The sequence below is a fragment of the Thermobia domestica genome, chromosome 8 (genome assembly GCF_964235325.1).
Source record: "Thermobia domestica chromosome 8, izTheDome1.hap1.1, whole genome shotgun sequence".
Classification (NCBI taxonomy): Eukaryota; Metazoa; Arthropoda; class Insecta; order Zygentoma; family Lepismatidae; genus Thermobia; species Thermobia domestica.
The window spans coordinates 188,794,851-188,819,819 of record NC_137461.1 but is presented as its reverse complement, the minus strand read 5'-3'; positions in this window follow the sequence as shown (position 1 = coordinate 188,819,819).

Genomic DNA, 24,969 nt, shown 5'->3' with positions numbered 1-24,969 from the left:
AGAAACGTAAACTAAAAATGTAAGGAAAGTGAAAATGTAATTTTCATAATTAAAAAAATGGAACTTCCCAAAATGAAAATGTAATTTTCAAAATTAAAAAATACAAGTTTGAAAACAAAAATGCAATTTTCAAAAACAAAATGCAGAAATGTAGACTAAAAATGTAAGAAGGAAAGTGAAAATGTAATTTTCAAAATTAAAAAATGCAACTTGCCAAAATGAAAATGTAATTTTCAAGATTAGAAAATACATGTTTAAAAACGAAAATGCAATTTTCAAAAATAAAATGCAGAAACTATTTGATGAATCACACTCTATGAGTATTCTGTTAAGAAAAGTAAGCAGAGTATAATGTTTACGTACGCGAATCATAACATGTAAAAAGTTTTTCACATACCTGTAATATAAAATGCAGAAACTGATTTTACGTACGCGAATCATGCAGAATTTTTTTCACGCTATAAAAATGCGAAAAGTTGTTCACATGTACGCATTAAAAATGCAGGAATTGTTTTCACATACGCGAATCTGCAGAAAGTTAATTTTCGTACATGTGAAAGTCTTTTACGTGAAAGAAACAATTTTTTACCGAATATTTTAAGTACGATATTGTAAAACGTATTTACACATAAGGAAAATTTTAGAAACATACATGTAAGAAAATAATAATAAAAAACAAGTAATATAAAGAAATAAAAATTTGATTTACAAATTCCAATAAGATATATCTTTTACATACAAATACATTTGTTATTTTAAAATATTAACATTTTTTGAAACATTGTTTAATACAATCAATATTTATATTAGTATATGAACAAGTACATGTTGGCCAATTTAATGCTGAGTCTTTTATCGTTTGTTTTTGTTAATTTACACACCTTTTTATTATTTTGTAATTGATTAACAAAAGAGTTTTTATTTTACATTATTACTATTTTACATTATTACAAGTTTAAAATTGCATATTATATTGTATTTTTTTATAAGAATAACTTTGTAATTAACTGAATATTGTCTTTGTGAAACAATATGTTATATAATGTTTATGTAAATATCCAATCATCAATTTCAATATCACAATGCATTATTGCAAATTCTTCATATGTCATCAAAAGTTTGCACATTAACCATAGCACGCTACACATTATAGCTTATCATATCATAGTGTAAAGAAATACACTCATGTTAATCTAAATTACTGCTATTTTCAAAACAGTCGTAACACAAAAGTTTACACTGTGGTTTCCATCGTGCAATACACAGTAACACACATTGTTCATTCACAGAAAAAGAACACAGATATTCGCAATGGTCGTACACATTTAGGGAAATACACTGATACACTGATTTTGCTGAAACACTTACTTATCCTTTTCAAGATATACTTCTCTTAAATCAGCAATATGATAATCATTAAATGTAATTTCCTGATATGTATAGTTAAATTTATTTAAATGATGTGGAATAATGTTTGCATCTATATATTTCACATGAATCTTTAAATACTGATTTAATATTTCTTCACGTGTTGATTTCTTAACTAGGAAATTCCGCACAATAGTATTTAATTCTTCATCACTCTCACTTACACATTTATGCACAGTTTCTTTCTCACTACGAATTGCACAACTTTCACAAAGTAAGGGTTCAAAAAGTTTATATTTTTCTAGTAATTGTTGTACACAAACTTCACTTACTTCATTAGAAGTACAACCACACTTCACACTCGTTGAATATCAGAATGTCGTTAGAAATTGTATTTTCTTCTACTACTACTTCCTCTTCAAAGAGTATTTCATTTGGGTATCTGAAATCTCGTCTATACACAGCATCCCGTATATCTGGTGTGGGAACAAAAATCTTATATGCTTCAGCTTCTTCAGGAATGTCAGGATCATTTGGATGTACAAGAATAATTTTCTTTTGTTTTTCAAGTTCAAAACGTTTTTCACGTGGAGAAATATATTTAGAGTTTACGTGCTTAGTTTGTGATAATGAAAGATTGGTTTCAATTTCACCTTTCCTTTTCTTATTATGAAAAGAAGAATTTGTTCTTACTTGTTTAACATTATGCAAGTCTTTATATATTTTTCGCTTTGCTTCGCTAAAACAGCTACATATTGACTGTACATCTTAACACCGTATCATACACTTCATTTGTGCTAGTACAAGTACACTCATGCGCCGGATTTTTAGTGCAAGGGTACGGGATGCGCGAAACAAATGCGCAGAAAATAAGTATGAATATATTAAATGTTTTTTCTCATTGCAATACTTGTATACGTATTGAACTACATTCCATGTATTTTAAATAACAAAACTATTTAATTCGATGTCAGAATAACTTTTTATTTTTATTTTTATTGAATATAACTTTAGAATCACATTAATTATATACATGATCATATGAAAATATACTGTGAGAAAACATGAATTTTTATTCATACAGATGTAATTGGGTGACAATTCAGTATTTGGATGTTACAGCACTATATCCAGGAGTAGTGTTTCATAACACAATGTATATACACAAAGTAAAGAAATATACATGTAACAGTAGACATGTAAATGTTATTTTGTGGGTGAAAGTAATATTAACAAATGCAGACATTGTGATACCATCACTAACACTTACTGTATGGTAAAGCTTTATCGCATTCCGACAACAAACGATATATTAATAAATAATTTGAGTTATCACAGAAAACGAAAATGTCAAAGATGGGAATTCGTACTCGTAGGTTCTGAAGTTAGTCATTTAAATATTCTTTTCCATGACTACATGAATTCTTTTTCTTCAAATGAAACAAGAATCTTCATGATTGTCTACGTCATGTCAAACCAAAGGAGACAAAGAAAAATACATTAAAGTGATCATACACACGAAGGCATAGAATTAATGGAGGATAACATTAGGACGAACCAACGCATGAAACATATTGCAAAAAACATTCTACAATTCAATGTAGGGAAAAGGGACACAACGATCAGACTTACTGCAGACAAAATTTTGACATACTTGTTCTTAACACATGCAAACAGTAGTACTCCTTTGGTGACGAACATTTGATTGTCATATACATGGACATCGAAAAGAAAAATAATTCATTACAGTTTGAAAGGAAATGGTAAAGACATTGGTAATACTAAAAGATTTATAACGTATTGACAACAGTAGGACTTACAATATTACACGGACTATTATATTTGTGCAAAGTTCAACCTTACAACTGGATCCTAACTGGGAAAATTAACTAGTGAAGTTCAAGTAGAGTGACATGTTATCGTTTCATTACAAAAATGTAATTCCGTTATTACAAGTGTTATGCATGGAATTGCTCAAAGAACCTGTTGAGCTTATTGATTTGGTTATGTACTATACGCGGACAAGAATAGTGGATACGTGTACCTAACGAAAAATATCAACATTTGGTGATCGAATTATAGACACATTTTAAAGGTGGACAGGATATTATTTTAGCTGAATGTACATTAGTATTTAATATCACTGATCTTTATCGTGGTTCTGGTAAACTTGTTAAAAGAAAATAGTTTAATGAATTGAAATTGCTAGGTAAAACCTATGAACTTAACAATATCAGGACACATCAAATACAATGTATGGTATCACAATTTGAAATAGTAAAGAAATCATTTTCTAATTATAAAGATTTCCAATGTGCTAAAGGAACCGTGTAACGTGGGTTCCTGTCACCATGGCATGGCGCGTCCTCAGGTTGCGGATCGAGGAGAAGGCCTCTAGATATAGAGGTTAGCTGCGAATATACTGAATAAGCAGTCGCGGACAGACAACTAGGAGTGGTCCTCCAGCTTGGGGGTTTGGGTAAGGCTAACACCCTCATCCAGTAAAAAAGGTACTTGTTCAGAAACATTCACAAAAGCCTCGGACAAGGACTGATAACTTGGCACGACATCAGCAAAGGAAAATGGACATGAGATTTGGAACATGGAATATTAAAAGTCTTTATAGGGAATATTAAAATCTGTAACGAGTGAGTTAGAGAAATACAGGATGGACTTAGTAGGAGTTCAGGAAGTTAGGTGGGAAGGAAATGGATCTGAGAATTCCGGAAATTTTACTTTCTTTTACGGGGAAGGAAATAAAAATCACCAGTTAGGAACAGGGTTTTTCGTTCACAAACGAATATTACCAGCAATTTAACGGGTTGAATTTGTTACTGACAGACTTTCTTTTATTACTCTTAAGGGACGGTTGTGTGATATTATTGTTTTAAATGTACATGCTCCAACTGAAGATAAGGGTGACGATATAAAAGATAGTTTTTACGAAGAAGTGGAACGGATATTTGACCAACTCCCGCGATACCATATGAAGATTCTATTAGGTGATTTCAATGCGAAGGTAAGACGAGAGGATATTTTCAAACCGATTATAGGGAACGAAAGTTTGCATAAGGAAAGTAATGACAACGGTGTTAGACTCGTGAACTTTGCAACATCCAAAAACCTAATCGTGAAGAGTACAAAATTCCCACATCGCGACGTTCATAAATACACTTGGACATCACCAAACGGAAAAACACATAACCAAATTGATCACGTTTTAGTAGATAGAAGAAGACAATCTAGCATAATTGACGTCCGGTCGTTTAGAGGGGCTGATTGTGACACTGATCACTACCTGGTAGTAGCGATAATACGGGAGAGATTATCGTTGAATAAAGGTAATATTCAATGTCCGGAAACGGAGAGATTCAATTTACAGAAATTAGAAGAGAGCCAGGTAAGAGAGGAATACCAGATTGAAGTTTCGAATAGATTCGCGGTTTTAGAAGACTCGGAGTGCACTAGTGTTGAGGATACTTGGATTGAAATTAGAGATAGCATTAAAAGTTCAGCAATAGAAAAATTGGGACACGCGGAAATACGTAGGAACAAACCATGGTTCGACCAAGAATGCATTAAACCAGCAGAGAAGAGAAAACAGGCAAAATTACGGTGGCTACAAAATCCGAATGAAACAACTACACAAATTTTCGCAGATATCAGGCGTGAAACTTCTAAAATTTTAGAACAAAGAAACGCGATTTTCTGGAAGCTAAAATTAAGGAACTTGAAGATAATAGTAAAAATAAAAATATTCGGGACATGTATAAGGGGATCAGCGAATTTAAGAAAGGCTATCAACCTCGTGCTTATATATTAAAGAAATCTGACGGAACAGTTCTCACCGATACGGATAGCCTCTTAAATAGATGGAAAGATTTCTTTGACGATTTGCTGAACACGCAGCCAAAAACTAATCTGCGTGGAGAAAAGGAGATACACACCGCAGAACCGTATATTCCAGAACCCAATCGAATAGAAGTGGAAGCCGCTATAAAGAAATTGAAGAAACACAAATCTCCAGGTGTAGATGAAATTCCGGCTGAGTTAATTTTAGCTGGAGGCGAAAAATTGTGGAACAAGATACACAAACTCATTCTCCTTATCTGGAACAAGGAAGAATTGCCACAAGAGTGGAAAGAATCAATCATTGTTTCAATTAACAAGAAAGGCGACAAAACTGACTGTAATAATTATCGAGGCATTTCTTTCTGTCAACATCCTATAAAATCCTTTCAAATATTTTGTTAGCAAGATTGACCCCATACGCAGTTGAAATTATTGGAGATTATCAGTGCGGATTTAGACGAAATCGATCAACTATCGACCAAATATTTACCATTCGCCAAATACTCGAAAAGAAGTGGGAATACAATACCCCGGTACATCAACTATTTATTGATTTTAGAAAGGCTTACGACTCGGTTAGGAGAGAAACATTATACAACGTTCTTACAGAACTTGGAATACCGAGAAAACTAATTAGATTAATTAAGATATGTTTAAGTGAATCCCAAAGTAAAGTCCGGGTAGGAAAATTTTTGTCCACGAGCTTCCACGTCGAAAATGGCCTGAAACAAGGAGATGCGTTGTCGCCATTATTATTTAACTTTGTGCTGGAATACGCCATAAGTAAAATCGAAGATAGCAACCAGGGCCTAGAGTTGAACGGCATTCACCAGGTTATGGCATATGCTGATGATGTAAATTTAATAGGGGATGATAGGAGAACAGTAGAAATAAATGCAGAGATCTTATTAAATTCTTGCAGGGACATGGGTTTAGAAGTAAATACAGAGAAAACTAAATACATGGAAGTGCGTCGGGACCGTAATACGGCAAATTGTGGAGGCGTTAAAATATTAAATAATGCTTTTGATAAAGTGGATACTTTCAAATATTTAGGATCAATATTAACAGACGAAAATCATATTCACGAAGAAATTAAATGTCGACTAAAAGCAGGGAATTCGTGTTACTATTCGGTTCAAAATCTCTTGTCGTCGCGAATTCTGTCGAGGAATTTGAAGCTTAAAATATATAAAACGATAATCATGCCTGTTGTTCTGTATGGTTGTGAAACATGGTCGCTTACTCTGAGGAAAGAACATAGACTGAAAGTATTTGAGAACAGGATCCTGAGAAGAATATTCGGACCCAAGAGGAACGAGAATGGGGAATGGCGGAAGCTTCATAACGATGAACTACATAGTTTATACGATTTACCCAACATTGTTAGGGTCGTCAAGTCTAGGAGGCTTAGGTGGGCAGGTCATATAGCTAGAATGGAAGAAAGTAGAAACGCTTTCAAGGTCTTGACTGGTAGACCCATAGGAAAACGACCATTAGGAAGACCTAGGTGCAGATGGGAGGACAATATTAAGATGGATCTCGCAGAGATAGGAATACAAAATAGAAACTGGATGCAATTAGCTAAGGATAGAAGTCAGTGGAGAGCTTTTGTGAACGCGGCGTTGAACCTCCGGGTTCCATAGGCCATAGAGTTAGTTAGTTAGTTAGTGCTAAAGGAAAAAGAAATAAGTATTAAGTGTACAAGTGAAAATAAAATAAAAAATCCTGAATCCTATATCCAGGCATTATTTGATTTTTGTAATAAGATATTCGTTCAAAAACAATGATAAGAATATCGTTCTAGAAATAACGATTGAGAGCTTAGCTTAATAGCTGAACAATCCTCTATATTTCATGGAAGTGTAAAAAGGAATTGAACCCCGATATATTGTCCCATACCATCGAAAATGTCTTAAATTCTAATGAACATTTTTCCTTTTGGGAAGAAGGTGGATTTTAAGAATGGCATTGCTAATCCAGGTAAGGGAAGGGGTCGAACCAATATATCGGTCAAGAATGAGGATTATGTTTCTCATTTGGGAAAGTGTACCACCCCAATGGAAAGAAGTATCTATTGTCTTCCCAAGGCTATCATCTTCGGTAAGGCTAGGGCTGATCATCGTCGTAACTACGTGTATGAATTAAAAAGAATCCGGAGTGATTGTTGAATCATGTCAAGGATTTGTGTGATGATGATGATCTTACCATTGAATATCAAAATGGTTGTACTATTGCCGATGCAAAACAAAACGGAAACAAACTATCCCCTGATTACTAGATGGTCATCTACGAGAAGAACAAGATGAGTTGAGAGTATAATATATCCGGAAATTAAATTTGGCAAAAAAATGTACATCTTGTAGGAGGACAAGTATTACCAATTGATAACTAACATAGGTAAATGTTTGGGAACCGATGGTTTCTGTGATCATTGTTTATAGAATCTTAAATTTATAATTATTATTATTAGTGAATATCTTACTATCACTTATTTAGTAAAATTGTTCACTCATTCTTCCATTATGAAACTTTTAACAGACGTTAACATCTCCTCAAGACTTATAAACACTTATTTGCCATAATAATAATTGTACCAAAGGAGTATCTTTCAATATTTTAAATTGATTTGTACGTAGTTTTAATTTTGTAATGGCGTTAATCAGTTCTTCTTCTGCAACATTTACCACTTCCTTCGCAACATTATCAAAAGATATGTTTTAAATTTTTGCACTGCACTGCACTACACAGTAACTACTTTTCAACTTTCTTAGACAATGACAACAGTAAAATTAATTTGTTATCAGTTTTACACCTACAGAAAAGAATCAAGTCATACCATTACTTTTTTTACATTTTGTATTTGTAATACACCTACATAATACCGACAAGATCATTCAATGAGACATACTTCTACCAATTGCTGGATTCTTTCAATCGTGAACACAATTCAAAGTTTTTCTGTTCACTAACAATGTTCTTAACTTAAAATCTTTTTGCCAAAATATTTGTATCATTTGTTTAAGAAATGTATCATTGTGAACTGTTTCATAAAGTATCGTCATGCAACTTCTGAAACTGATGCACAAATTCATCTTGTATGTTTATATCCGTAATAATCACATTTGTCTTCAATATATTTTATCTAACACAATGCGGTCACGGTTTATTTTGCCCTCTTGTACATCCACTGAAAAGAAGCAAACTTCTTTTAGATTCCCACATTTGAAACGTGTTTACTAAACAGTGAATGCTTATGTGAATGTTATTGCACTAACAGACGCACACACCTTCACTACTAATTTCATTAGACATTTTGTCTTCTAATCTTCAGCACTGACAAAAAGAAGAAATAGAAGATCCCTCTATTCAAACACTTTTTGAAAATATTGTCTTTTTTATGTAAAACAGTACGAAGAGAGATGATCATAGTGCATGGAATACAGTCACACACAGATTTATCCTCTCCTAACTGTGGTATTTATTTAGTGCCCTCATTGTAGAACTTTCACCGGATCTTTTATTGCTTTATTTGGAAGACATAGTTAACACAAATTCGAATAAGCATGAGACGGTAAATGACCCTGAAACTTCAGTTTCTATTTTGAATTACCAGTAGGCTACATTACTTAATGATTATGTTCACTTTAAAATTATTTTTTTAAGTTCGATGAAATATTTTTTGCAACAGAATATTCATATTTTCGCTTTCGCAGGTTTCAAATTGTTCACTGTATTCACCTAATTATTTTTTCAATGTTTATGTGTTCACAGGACGAATTAATATTACATTGTGAACCGGAAATATTATATTTTGATCTGTTTTCTTTTTAATAAAGACTATCCCACATATATTGTAATATAAAACATTTAAAAGTTAAAGGAAAAGTTTTAACATTGTCTGTCTACTAGATTCTCTTATACGTAAGTCTTTCCATTTGTCATTTTCCCACATTGTTTATCCTAAGCTACACCTATTAATCATTTTCTTACTTTTGACCATACTTAGATCTCTCTAATGCTGAGTTTCCTACTTTGTCCACAGTCATCTTATCCTAATAGCCATTTTTCTACTTTGAGCATCTTACATTAAACCTTAGCGGTTTACTCCCTTTTCTGTTTGCTTTTGGCATTGCTTGCAAAACAATATGTATTCACACAGTATTTCCTGCGAAAACTTCAGCAGACTTGTCAGCAGGAGGGGATAGTTGTTCTACTATAGTAGAAAAGTATGTACACAGATAACTACAACAAACAATACCTGAAAATAAAACTGCTCAAAGGCAATAGGCAAGATCAAGTGGTAATAATAACTTGTTTAAGGAGAACGATAATATTTGTTGGCATCGCATAGTATAGGTTGAAAATATATCTTGCAGTTGATGTCCAAACCAACTATTTTGCCTTTGCTAAAAACACATACAAATTCTAATGTTCACTTGATAAATCTCCGAATGCTAATATTGATCACAGCACAGTACACTTTTTTATCGCTAGATAGATGCTGATACCTTCATAGCTAACATGTCCTTAAATGCTGATAAGCTCAAACAAAGAAAAATTCTAATTCCTAACAATATTTATAGTAAACTGTGCAAATTATAAAATTTCCAACATCACCCTCTACCCTTGTCCTTCTCACGTCCGAATATTTGTTCCATGAAATTGGAATTTATTTAATGGATAAAGTGCAGTATATATCCTATTTATCTGTTTTCTGAAATATATATGTAGTACATTCAAAGAACAAGTACTTATTCAAATAGTTTTATATGTAATAAGATATGCATCTCTGATGTGATGGTTTCTGATTTGATCCACAACACTCAAGTCTTCCTTTATTTTATTCGTCCACTTGTCTTAAGAAAAGTTCTTCATACCTGTTAGAAACAAGGATTTCAGTTCAAGTATACTTTCTGACTTCAAGTTCTTGAGACCATTCGTCTTGTTGGTATTTAATAGCTTTAGCTATATGATGTACAATGTATATGAGGTGTAACTTTAGAAGTACTTACTTATCACTTATTTAGTGTTCAAAACAATTTTAACAAGAAGTGTGCCACGCATACGCACCCTAAAAACAATACGGAAAATTAGTGAGAACTATCAAATTGTTGACAAATCTATCATCAGGTTAGCCATAGCTCCGTATTGCTTTTGAAGAATTCAATTCCAATCGAATCTGAAGACCAACAAGTTGGAAAGAAATAAAATGATGTGAACTATCAAATTATTGTAGAGAAAGATAGGAACATGTTTCGCAAAAACAATGGAGTTTATTGAATTTAAACTTTTTGTAGACAGCATTGACTCAGTGGTAAAGTGTACATGTGTACATCTCTTCTACATTTTGTTTTGTTTTGATTGTCATTCATTGTCAACGTTATCCATTTCTCTTAGCTTACACAACATAGGTAGTAGAACGTTAAACTAAATGAACCATGTAAGTTAAATGGTAAAGCAATCAGGATAATTCCAAAGACTATAGCTAAACGCTTAGCGAACGTGCTTTTAGCATGACAAACTAGCCCAGCTCCTGGCAAAAGCTTAGATTCCACTTTAGGTCCACGTTTCATATAGCCTCACTACTAAAAGTAATAATAATAATTTCTTTCTTTGTTCCTTATTGTCAAGTTTGCCTATGAGACGAGACGAGATGAAAGAGTTACGTCATGGTTAAGCTACACCTATTAAGCGGTTAAGCGGTTAGAGCACTGGCCTTTGCCATTTAATTTTTATTTGTACAATACATTTTCTAATACTTTTCATTTATTTAACAAGTAGCTCTTAATATGTTCACACATAGTGTTCTGACTTTGCAAAAGCAAATGATCCAATAAAAATAAATACGCGAAATAACAAATAAGTTAACAGCGAGTAATAACAGGGTTCGGTTCCCATGTGGGAGCTCATATCCGGGTGGAAGCTTTAAAAAGAACTTCAAGGACTACAAAAATAGCCTTGATGGTAAACAGCACGCTAAACTCCAAACAAATCCATCAATACCAATGACTATCTTACGTGAAGTTTTCCTTAATCATACCACGCAAATGCAATGTCTAATAGACATTTACTGTGCCAAAATAAGATCGTTTTCACCTTTCGTGCAAGTGGACACAAACTCAAAACCAAGTGACGTTTTCACCAATTAAATGTCAGAATGAGACTTAACATACAACTTATAGCATACTTTTCTTTCCTCCGTTTCCACGAATACATATATCAAAGTACTTGTTTAACCATACTTCACCTTAGATGGTTGGGGTCCCGGGTTCGATCCTTGGGGAAATAAAATTCTGGTTGACAATATCGTGTCCGTAACTTTTTCTTCTTAGACATTCTCCCACTTTCTTCAATCTAATCATCGCTTTGTCCCTTAGCCTAACCAACATAACCGTGGAATGTCAGATTTCATTTCATTTCAATACACAGCCAAGGGAAATCATTTGAATACATACCAGAGGAGATCGCTAATTATTTATTTAATTAATGAAAAATCTGATTTCAAATTTCACTATAGGGCACCACTGGCTCAGTGGTGGGGTATTTACCCCGGTGCTAGGAATTCTTGGTTGGGCAAATCATTTAGAATTCTCATGACAAAACAAATGTTTTGAATTTTGTAAAACTGTGGCGAACAACATTGTGTACGTGGACTTTCTTGGAGTTTCCTTCAACTTTTTATATACTTTTTTCAAGAGTTTTCTTTTTATAAACCGAAACAACATAAAATCATTCATTCCTCATAATCACTGTCAACTAGGGCCTAACCAGGTTTAAACTTTGATTAGTTTACCACAAGACAAAGGGAAATATTACTGCTGAAAAAATCAACTAAGCATTTAGAATTAACAAAATACTACTTCAATTCTAATTTTTTCAATTGTTTTGAAGACTTGAGTTTGTACACTTAGTGTGAGAGAATACAAGATATAACCTTCGATTGTTAAAAATCATAGTTTATTTTCTACTCCTAAATTATGTAAGACTTGCAAACAAGCAAAATAAAAAACAAGTTCTTTCATGGCTAAGTGGTTAGTGCCACAGCCTTGGCTAAGTGGACAGTACACCATTCTTTAGCACTTAATTTTTGTTTGTACGAAAACATTCTCTAATATCACTTTCCATTGTTCACACTCATCAAGGATTCGATTTCTCGTGATAAGTAATGTTGTTCGGGTTGATTCTTACGAGAAATATTATTCTGAGAATTTAGAAGAAAATAGAGCCTTCTTGCTGAAAAGGGACAATAATCTCAAAATTCAACCAATTATCAAAAATAGAACTTGCAATAATTTCAAGTCTATAAAAGAAGAAACCTTATGTGTTTTGCACAGAATGAATTTTCATTACACAATATTTATTGACACTATTATCAAAATACCTCAGTACTGTTAAGAAAGTTAGGTAGGTTTTAAAAATTCAGAAGAAGGAAAAATCTTTTCCCCATTGCCCGCAGAACAATTTATTTCCAAAATATATTCACAACTATTTTCAGATATTTTATTTCAAAAAATTTTCTTTTATTTTTTCACCCTCTCTAGTGTCCCATTTTTCCGCGCCCTTACTATAACCCAATCTTCCCCGTCGTTCAAATATATGTCAAGTTCATCATGTCCATCCCCCACCACTTTTACTGGTACTTCTTCCACTGGTTGCACTTCTTGCACTGGGCACACTTCCTCTTTTTGTTTATCCATTGGTACTGGCCATGCTACTTTCCCACTGGTATCCGTTTTCGTACTTCTACATTTAATGGTGAGTACTTTTTCTTATTTTTCTTCTCCTCTCCTCTCCCTCTCTCTTCGGCTGCATTTAATAATGCATCCATTTTTACAAACCAATCCATGGTATTATTAGGCGTTGAAGTAGAAGGTTGCTGTTGGGATTCCATTTTCTTCTGCAAGTAAAGAAATAAAAGTGTTATTAGTACAAGGTATTTTCACCAAAATAGTACAAATTATAATTATTGTTTTTAATATACACAATATATACTTAATACGAATAAAACTTCTGTTATTCTAACCCCAAAACAAAAATCAGTTTCGTTTAGCGTACAAAACGTATAAAATATCATTAGTTTGCAAGACCTATGTAAGATTCTGGACAGTACTTCATACATTTTCAGATTCTCGATAACTCTGTACAAGCAAAGTATCTGTGCTGTGTGAGATCCAAACCCAATTTTCAATAAAATGTTCATATAATTCGATTTACTCATTACAAACAATATTTTTTCTAAGAATCTACAAGACATTTTGCTGCAAAACGTGACGTTAAACTCAAATCAACTCTAGTGTTCCCTCATATTGTAGTCGTTAACGCTGTCGCATTCAGTGCGACCGGTTCCGGGTTCCATTCCCGGTGGGGGAGTAATGCCCCGCGCAGCGTAATCACTAACACTCTCGCATTCAGTGCGGCCGGTCCCGGGTCCAATTCCCGATGGGGAACTAGTGGTTCCGCGTAGCGCAGTCGCTACCGCACTCGCCTTCAGTGCAAACGTTCCCTGGTTCCATTCCCGGTGGGGAAGTAGTGCCCCGCGCAGCGCAGTCGCTAACGCTCTCACCTTCAGTGCGATCATTTCCGGGTCCGATTCCCGGTAGGAGCTACGGTGCGAACGGTCCTCGGTTGAATTCCCAAAATGGGGTGCGGTCCGAATAGTTCCGGGTTGAATTCCCGACAGGGGCTGCGGTTCGAACGGTCACGGTTCGATTTCCGGCAGGAGCAGCTGTGCGAACGATTCCGGATTCAATTACTGGTGGAGGATTCAGTCGAAAAAGTATAATTTTTAGAATATCCTAAATGATGTTTTTTCTCATTCACATTGGTCAAATGCGTTGCGTGGTACCTAACTTCCCTCTTCCCCGAATAGTGTGCTCGCCCATGGGCGTCATCCCCCAAAACGTCACGGGTTCAATGTCTAGAGCCCAGAAATATAAAACCAAGTCAATTCCTCACCGAAGTATAAAATAATAAATCTAATTCGCTCACAAAAACTCTTGCAGTTGTAAAAAAATCCGTATTTCAGTCTTAGTAAAAACTTGTGATTCCCCCAACAGCAAACAAAATTTTGATGCTATAAAACACAGTTCATACAATATTATCTTTTTAAAAACGATAAAGCGTTCTCTTCATATGTTTGGGGGTCTGTAGTTCAATCTCGGGTCATGCCAACTGAACAAATACTAAGTCTATGGTTTCATTATACTTTTATACTATTACTACCTATATGTCTTCCAAGCAAATTTTCAGGTCCATTACACAAGCAATAGTAATTTAATACTATTTTAATAGAACTACCAGTGACACCTAGCGGCAGGATTCTAAATTAGAGATTAGTTGTACGATGAATGTTCGGTAATGCACACGCATGTGTAATAGTGCTCCGTATATTTCTATATATTTTAAGGTAGTTATAGTATATTTGTATTATATGTGTTTTCAATGTGTAACAAAACCCTAGCACGTATTCACTATTTCAGTCTTAATGTGAGGCGCTATTAATACAAACAGAAGCGAAACATGTCTTCCATGTGCTGTTTTCTTTCACCCATAAGCATATCCCCTCTAGCAGTATTGATGTAAACGTTAACTTAGAAATCCTATTACCAAAGATGGAGTAAATGGTCTTCGGTGAAGAAAAAGTCTAGAGAAAAATAGTCTTACACACTGGTAAAGCCCCGTTCTCTCAGTGCGAAAGAAGAAGTCTTCGCTTTGGGGGAATCAAGTATAAAACAAATAGCATTCAGTGATGGAAAAGTCTAGGGGAGAATACACTCCTATGCACGGGCATACTCTTCCTTCTCAGCGAAAGAGACCGCTCGCTTTGAGGAAACCATCTAGCAAAAACAATTAGTTCAGGAATGGAAAAATCTAGGGGGATTTACTCTTAAAAACAAGGGGTCAAGTCCCCTCTCAGCGATGCATTGGGTTAATCATACTCAAGTTAGCTATTTAGTTGTACTCAAAGCAGTGTGCCTTCCTTAGTATAGAGCTAGTTACTACCAAGTATGTGACTGAACCGCTCTAACGAATTCTCTCTGAATACCATCCCATATCTTTAAAATACGCAAGTCCATATTACATTTTCAGAGTATTTCTCGCCAATGCTAATCCAAAGACAAACAATCATTATAACAATATAATATCATCAATATTTTCTCTCACTAAGTTACAACGAATATTTCATACGTCTTGGAAAACATTTGGGAATTCAGTACGTTTCGCAAAACTTGTGATGGTTTACTATTCTAATGCAAATTCGAAGGGAAAGTCTACCGTACCTTTCTATGATCAAAAAATAAACGAAGGTGGTTCTTTCTTTCGAGTCTAACTGTGGAAAAGTCTCACACATCTACAGGTACTCCATGCATATCTACGTAAACGCAAAAACAACGCAAAATTTGCGATAACCAAATCTATCTCGCGAAACTGCCCCACTGCAACTGAAACCTCTTTATATTTTCATTTCAACACTTTTTAAATCACAAATTAAAAATTGCTCATTGAATAATTACAAAAAACAAAACAACAAAAATAATTATCACCGAGAGTAACAATGTTACTAAACAAATGCATTAATTTTTTAAAAAGTAAGATGTATGGACACTATGCAATTTTGTTTAATCTCACTTTCACTTATAAAGATTAAGACAAATTCCACACTAGATTTCTGCAGTAAACTATGAACTCCGTCATTAGCGACTCTTAAGTCACATTACCATGCATTTTTATCTAAAAAGACCGACTAATTTAATCTACACTTGCTTTTGCAGTAAACTATGAACTTCGTCATAGGGGGTTCTTAAGGGACATCACCAAGCATTTTTCTAAAAAGACTGATTAACTTTTTTGCAACTAAAATGGATAACTAATCGCATCTACACTTGTTTCTGCAGTAAACTATAGACAATACTAAATTAATCTTTCATCTGTGGAGGCTCTCAAGTCACATCGCCATGCATTTTTCTAAAAGGACTAACAATAGTCAAATATTTTCCTTGTTTAAAAATTATCATATGAAGTTTTAGTTTTTGACATATTCCTAGTTGTATTAATAATAATAATAATAATAATAATAATAATAATAATAATAATAATAATAATAATAATAATAATAATAATAATAATAATAATAATAATAATAATAGTTTCATCCTTCAATCTTTCATGGTTAAGGTACCCACGAGACGAGACTAAAACAGTTTTCAAATAACAGCTTGCTGCTTAAGTTGCCCACAAGACGAAACTAAGACATAGTGTTCAAACAATATAAGGTTTGAATCAAGCGTGGAACAATACGAAACTGAGACATACAGTTCAAACAATAATTTGATTAACCGTGAAACAATTCAGGGGTAACGCTAAGGGGGCGCCAGCACCTTCAACTAATCTTTTCAAAAGCAAATATCTCTCCTTCGTGGGGGACGCCGATCGTTCAGGAGTGGTTTCCGCCGGTATAAAAATAATGGCTCAGTGGTATAGTTTTCTCCGGTGGTGAGAGTTCTTGGTTCGTTTCTACACCACGTTTATTATTTTCATAAGACAACGTGTCTCAATTTTCTAGGGGTTCTCGCTTCAATTCTTGTACAAATAAGTTTGTGGCGAAAAAACAATTATATGTAAATTTCCTAGGGGTCCCCACCACTCGAAATACAAATATATATCAAAACAACAACAACAATAATTATTATAATGTAAAACTTACAAAAAATATCCAAAAAGAAACACAAGTTTTTAAACTGCAAGAAAAACCCACTAGTTAAACGTGTCGCAAGACCGAACTTAGTTTAGAATTGGCGCAGTGGGTTTATATAGTACATTTATTTATTAAAGATATAGGGGGATAAATGGGAAATAAGGTAAATGAATTTCCCTTTGTAATTCCGCTTGGGTTCAGCCTACAAAAAAGGAGACATCTTGTCGGATCAAAGAATACATTTCTTTCTTTTCTATGGAGGTACCTGGTCATAAAATCTCAATTTCTTCAAAGTGTTAATAGTTATCAGACAATTCCATACTGTGCCCAAACTTAGTAGTCGCCAAATTTTATTTTGTAGATCTCCAGTATGTCTGAAATCGTGGGGCGCATAGCTACCAACAGAAGACAGTTTGACGGAGTTTTAATAACATATGGCGCGTCACCAGACAGCCGAGTTAATAAGCGAAAACTACAAAAGTAGCGAAAACTCATTTAGCCCTAGTTGCCTGATGAAGGAAATTCTTGAGGCGGGGTCAACCAGCAATTTTTATAGAAATTTTAATGAGCTATACTTTTGAATGAAAAATAAAAACCGATGTCAGCTTTATACTCTTGAAATATATGACTTTCATTTCGACGTATATCTCAATAAGTGTTGTTTTCTTGTCACAAAGAACACAGCAACCATTTTTGTCTCTAAATGCACGAAAGAGCAATAAACCATTCAACAAGGGATAATGTTGTCTGAAACACTGTTAATGGGCGCCAATTGGAAATCCAAAGGCAAGTGCACCCTTTTTCAGCTGTTTCAAAGACAAAGCCAGGTACTCAGTATGTGGTGGGTGGCTTACGGGCACTGTTTTTTAACCATTGGAAAGAGAGGAGGGAAGGAAGGAACTTCAAGTTGCAGAATACACTTTCGGCAGACAGAGAACTCGTCGAGGAGTGGGGGGAAAAGCATTCATCCATTCACGATAAGAAATGTGTGTTCACTCAGTGGTAAAGAAAGAGAGGGAAACAATATTGCTAATCAATCATCGCGTGTTTACCTGTGCAAAAGAAGAAACTATAAGCATTAATGGTGCATAAAGGAGGGGAAAAATGAAATCTTCCGTTCACTCACAACTAAAAGAAAATGATTGACAGGTAAAGTTCTCCCCTGGTTCAAGTAGTGAGAGGTATGGCTAAACAGGACTTAGCTTGCCAATCAGATCGCAAGGAAAATTCTGAAGCGGAGGAGACAGCTAAACGGCGGATAGATGTATCTTCGATTCTGTAGCGGACACACTTGGGAAAGAGCATGGATAAAGAACGCATGGATGTATTATGCTTGCTGCAGCGGAGGAGTCTCTCATTTCAGAGGGGTGCTAAAAGGAAAACGGAGTTCGCTTCGCAACGAAAAAAATGATAAATAAATAAATAAATATTCATTCCTTTCCTTTCCCCGTTCCGACATTTCTTATTTCTATTTTGTTCTGTTCTGTTTTGTTAATATTTTCAGAAAAAGTTTTCTAAGACACCGTAGCTCATCTTAGGACTTAACGTAGTAAAACGAGCCAAAAACAACCCATTAAAATCATTCTCTTCAAATATTTTCGGAACATTTTCTTACAGAGTGTTGTTAATACGTTCACACATATTAGTAATTTGTTCAGAGTTTATACAAGCGATCCGTAAAAAAACGTGGAAAATAATTTTAATGAAAACGAATTAAATTAAAAAGAATATCATTTTGATGGATCGAATTAAATATTTCAGTTGGATCATAATTACATTAATGTTAAACATTTGTAGGAGCTAGGGATCGCGTTTCAAGCCAAATATTGAAGTTCTAATGATCTGAAACATATTTCTAATTTTAATTTGATTATAATTTTTAAAATTTCGATTAAAGAATCGTGTTGGATCATGTTTCAAACAGTAAAAGAGGTCATTCCACTTTCCAAAACCATCTCATCCCTTCTATTGCCCAAGTAATAAATCTTCCTCCCCTAGGGACCTACCCAAGACCGGTGCAACCCCACTAACAAGATATCGTCAGACTACAGTTCAATAGACCCCGTGTTCTATTATTGATGACAAAGAGCTCCAGTACTATTAACCGAAAGTGTAAATCAATTTTCTTGCAAACCACGTAAATCGACTCATAACTCACAGATATTTATGTTCTGCCGTTAATTTTCAGTTTGTTTAGTTGGAATAGCTTAGTAACTATTTCTATGGAGAATTTTTCATTTCCACCGATAACTAATCGGATGTGGCCTCTGTAAGAGGCAACTACGGAAATCGTAGTTTTCATAAATTAACTCTGAATTGGCAACACTGCAGATGTTTCAGTGCATCAAAAGGTGTGTTAAGGATCTGTCTATATTATGCAATTCCTGAAAACAACGAAAAGGAAACTCTGAAATTATTATGATAAAACTTTTAATTACATACACCCGACAACACTATTCTTCATTTCTATGTAGCTACTTAAATCAAGAGGTATACAAGAACAATCCTCGAACTATAGAAGACCTGGAATCGAACATTCCCAGTGCCACTGAGAACATCAACACTTTTACTCTTCGTAAAGTTGCTCAACATGATGAAACGTCTGAACTTGTGTTTGAATCAAAACAAGGGGAATTTTCACCATCTGTTGTAGAGCTAATAACTCACTTCGTGACATCACCTTCGGTTCTTGGGGTCCCTGGTTCGATCCCATCTCGCGCCCTGTGCATTTTGTGGTGGACAAACACCGTGCTCGTGGGTTTTCTCGGGGTTCTCCCGCTTCCTCCCACTTTCTTCATTCCACCATTTCACTCATCTCTCATCATCACCGTCTCCTTTAGCCTAACCGGCATAAGCGTGGAAGTAAAACTTAAAGATTTCATTTTCATTTTCTCACTTTGTGACAATACCAGTGTTGCTGGGTGCATGTAAGTAAAAGTTTTATCATGATAATTTCAAAGTTTCTTTTTCATTGTTTTCAGGAATTGCATAATCTAGACAGATCCTTAACACACCTTTTGATGCACTGAAACATCAGCAGTGTTGCCAATTCAGAGTGTTAATTTATGAAAAGTACGATTTCCCTAGTTGCCCCTTACAGAGGCCTCATCCGATCAGTTATCTGTGGAAATGAAAAATTCTTTTTTGTTTCTCCATAGTTTCTAAGCTACTCCAACTAAACAAACTCAAAATTAATGACAGAACATCCATACGTATGAGTTATGAGTCAATTTACGTGTTTTGCAACAAAATTGATTTACACCTTTGGTTACATCAGCAACACTATGTGATTCCTTGTGTACTTCAATTGTTGCTTCCTAGTTAAAAATATATGCCTGAACAAAGCTTCATTTTGGTATAATCATTATTTGTGTATCGCTTCAGGTTCAAAAGTTCTACTATCCCAAACTCCGAATTCCATTGTATATTGGACACCCTATATAAACATCTCCCCCGATCACTAATAATTGTAGCAATAGAATATGTGGTATGCAAACGATAACTATTGACTGTAGTAAACCCAGAAAAATGTACTGTAATAGACACCGTCTCAAATTTTGATAATCGCTTAGATCAATTGTGTAACACTTATCGAATGCCATTACTAATATAATAATAAACGTGTATAATATAGTGCTGTCCACGAGGTGAGAGGAGAAGTAAGGTTTCCTTGTCTCACCTCGTAAATTTTGCAGGTCACACTCCATCTTACTTCTCAAAGAATTCTTTCCTCTCTCGTTTCGATTATCTAGAAAGCCTTCCTCATCGGATCTTGTTTTGTAAATCCACATACAAAATTTATGCCCTGATTTTCTAGACTTCAAAAATATACTATAAGTAAGTGTCGGAAGTCTTTAGAACGGCTTTGTCCGTCCTTTAGTCTGTCTTCACGTACCAGAACAAAAATAATAAGAGATATCTAAGTGCGTTTTTTCTTGGTAATACATTCAGCTTACCAAAAATGAATACTATTTTATCCATTAACTCTCTGTTCAAACTGAAAGTGGCTCAAATTATCCATTTCCAGTTTCAGAATTTGTTGCCATACATAGTCGGGAGGCAGAACACGTGGTTATTAAGTTTCGTTCAACCCGAGAGAATAAAATCAACCAGTGGTCCTAAATCATCAAGTCCAGTATCCTGATCATTTCTAGACTGCCGGTTGCTTGATGCGAGCGGAAGGTCCCCACGTATATCCTCTCTCCCTCCATTAAAGCTAAAAAATGAGCGTTTCAAGTAAAAGGCCATATCTCCGAAACTAATCAAGATGTTAATGAATTTCTTTTTTCGGTTTTAGTTTTAAGGTGCGCTTTACGATTTTGTCTATTCAGACTTTGGATAGATCCAACAGGTTTTCGGAAAATTTAACTTAAACATTAAAAACTAACATATATTTTCCTTAATATTTTTTTCTTGCTCTGTATCTCCCAATGAGTTGAGATATGGAAATAACACCCCTAATTAAATTTGTAGAACATTAAATTATCTTTCCAACTGTACCAATATTGTTAGTTTTACTTATACAAATAGCCGTACAGCGAGGTAAGTTTGAAGGAAAGTGCACTTTGATTCGAATGCTGATGCTCCGAATAGCACCACTGAATTTTAGCTCACGTCAGTCAATAAAGGTTTTATTTCCGAGATTAAGCTGTTTTTTTTTTTTTTTTAGTATTTGAAGAAGAGTTTTCACCCTTCTCCCTTGAGCTTTCCTGCATTGTCATGATCATTTCTAGATCTCCGGTCACTTGATACAACCGTGCTTTAAGGATCACAAAATTTTGAGACAAGTAGAGATGTCTTATATTTATGTTTGATATTCGGGTTGATTCAGATTTTTCAACTCTGTGTGCAGTCTTTTCACCGATCGTTGAAAAAAATCCTTATTTCTTTAAGAAAAATGTTTATCTTACCATAATGGACAACTTCATTAAATACTTACTAATTACTGGAAACAAGCAAAACTATAATACTATACTACATTATCAAATCAACTCTGCGCAAAATGACATATTTGTTTAGTCTTTTGAATCATCATCAGATGAATCATTTCTGGTACATAAGTGTTTATAAGTAAGTTATAACACTTGTTACCATTACAGCTCAGGTTTTCATACACTCCACTGAAGCCCACACACACTTGCAATTATTTGTATCCCACGTATGAGACTTTAACTCTGGGCAACTTTTAGCCATAGACTCCTGAATAGTCCATTTGGGCACCAATTTTCCATTCGTAGCTTGCCAACCAAAGTGTTCGAGGTGAAGGAAGTCAATATTCGAGTCACTGGCGTGCCGCCAAATGTATATTTCAAGGTGTGGTTACTTGATGTTGGGCATTAGAGCATCCTTCGTTGGTAGAAGTTTGTCTGTTTTTGTGACCGACCAAATCAGCACAGACAGGATTGATGGAAATTTTTTGTGAGTCGGTGTAGAGATTCATCTCAAATTCTTCTGTGCGTGATATCGTATCATCATCCTCATTACCAGATCCCATGTTACTTAGCAAGTATTATTTTTTTTACAATATACATTGCATGCTTTCTCTTTTCCAACTCCTGCGAACTGACTGGGGGTGTCGCTTCCAGTAAGCACATGGAACCCTGGCAAGGAATGGCATATTTCATCGTTGAACTCATTCACAGTTGTGTGGATTGGAATAAATTTAATTTTACTGCTGTTCAAGTAGACATCCATATTCTTCTGCTTTAATTGTTTATAAAAATTATAAGAACAAGAACATCGATTCTTTAAAGTCAATGAGCAGCTGCTTATAACCGCAGCTGAAAGCGTGGTATGCATCAAGTATTATCCTCATATCAGCCTATTCATGATTATATTTCAGAAATGGTAGGTCTTCTTCCTGTGATGACTAAACGTGAAGTAAGTCTGTATATCCACTTGATTTGATAACTGTTTGACTTTCAATGTTTGCTTAAAGAACATAATCAGTTGTAAAGAAAAAATGCTGCGGGGTCAGATTTATTTTCAGGCAAATCAATAAAACATTTATAATGCTGAGGAAGCGGACAATCTCGACCTTCAATATTTCTCCGACTCTGTCAGTAAATACTTGCTGTTCGCCTAAATCTTATGTCTCCTTCAATAGAACATGGACTGTAATGGTCGAATAAATAATTAATTCGTGAGCACGTCCTGTTTAGAAAGTTCAGCACACATTTTACAAAAATATCAGCCAAATCACCAGCAGTCAGTTCGCAGACATTGGGAAACAGAAAACATAGAATGTATATTTTTTAAAATCATACTTGCTAAGTAATTTAGGATCTTGTAATGTGGATGATGAGACGATAGCATGTGTAAAAGAATTTGTGGTGAATCTCTATACCGATTCACAAAAATCTACGATCAGTGCTGTCTGCGCTGATTTGGTCGGTCACAAAAAACAAAACCATCTTCCACCAGTGAAGTGTGGTCTAATGCTCCACATCAAGCGAACACACCTTCAAACACACATTTAGTAGCACGCCAGCGACGCGAATATTGACTTCCTTCAACTCGAACACTTTGATTGGCAAACTACGAATAGAAAATTGGTGCAGAATGGACCATTCAGGAGTCTATGGCTAAAAGTTGCCCAGAGTTAAAAAAAAATGAAAATGAAATCTTTGAGTTTTACGTCCCACGGTTATTCCGGTTAGGCTAAAGGAGACGGTGATGATGAGTAATGAATGAAATGGTGGAATGAAGAAAGTGGGAGGAAACGGGAGAACCCCGAGAAAACCCACGCACACGGTGTTTGTCCACCACAAAGTTCACTTGGCGGGGGCTGGGATCGAAACCGGGACCCCAAACACCAGAGGTGAACTCTCTACCACTGAGCCACCGCGGCCCCCTGACCCAGAGGTAAAGTTTTGTACATGTAAACATACGTGGGACACAAATAATTTCAAGTGTGTGTGGGCTTCAGTGTTGTGTATGAAAACCTGCAGCTGTAATGGTAACAAGTGTTATAACTTGCTTATAAATACCCCCTGCTGCCTATAGTCGGACAATTTGTCCATGCCGACCAGATGCCGCGGTCGGATTGCCGGTGCCGGATACCGGCGCCTTTCCGCGCGATTTTCGACCGCGACGAATAGTTGCCTTGCCGAGGAGTCGGCAAACAGCCGTAAAGGGCCAGTAAAAGCACCGGCTCAGCCGTCGGAAAGAGGCCGGCATAAGAAGTCGCCAGAGGGTCGGAAAGAGGCCTTTCCGACTGTTTTGCCGATTCTAAGGTTCAGCAACAGTCGGCAAAGAGTCGGCAAAGGGCATTTTATTTTACGATTTTCGACCGCTTGCCGCCTCGGGAAAAGGACGGCAACTTTGAACAAGTAGATCGTCGTGCCGCCGCGGACGGGTGAAGCCTGCCCCCGGCGGCCCGCCACCGTCGACAGCGGCAATCTCTCTTTCCGACCAATACTTCCTAATGGAGACATATGTACACCCAGCAACAAAAGTATCTCTCACTTCTAAGTGCTCTAACTCCATTACTTGGGGTCTAGGTCTTTTGCAGTTGTGAGAACGCCTAGAGAGATAGAACGCAACTTACACGTAACTTTTCTCGGCACTGACAGCAGTTGGTAGCACGGAGTCCAGTCTGTATGGAAGTAAAATTGTGAGTAGATGACGCGCGAAACATTTCTCCATTCTCAGATCAATCTCTCTGGTTCAGACCGTGTTGTCCAATGAACATCATATGTTAATATCAATATTGCTGTGTATGTTATGTATTTTTCAGTATATACTGTATATTCAAAGACATAAAAACACTGATCACATATGAATCAGAAAATGCTTGAAAGTAGCTGAAAATATCAAATCTAGAACAATTGCTGGAATTAACTTTGTAAACGAATGCCTCCACTGAGAGGCCTTCTCCAATTCTCCTCATTCCAACATCTTTTTCTTTCTAGAGGAGAGATCTTGCTTGTCACACTGAGTATGCATTGAAATTGAAATTGAAATTGAAACAAAAACACTTAAATAAGTTTCAACATTGGTCGGGATTCGAACCCGGGTCCACTGAATAGAAGTTCAATGCGCTAAATACT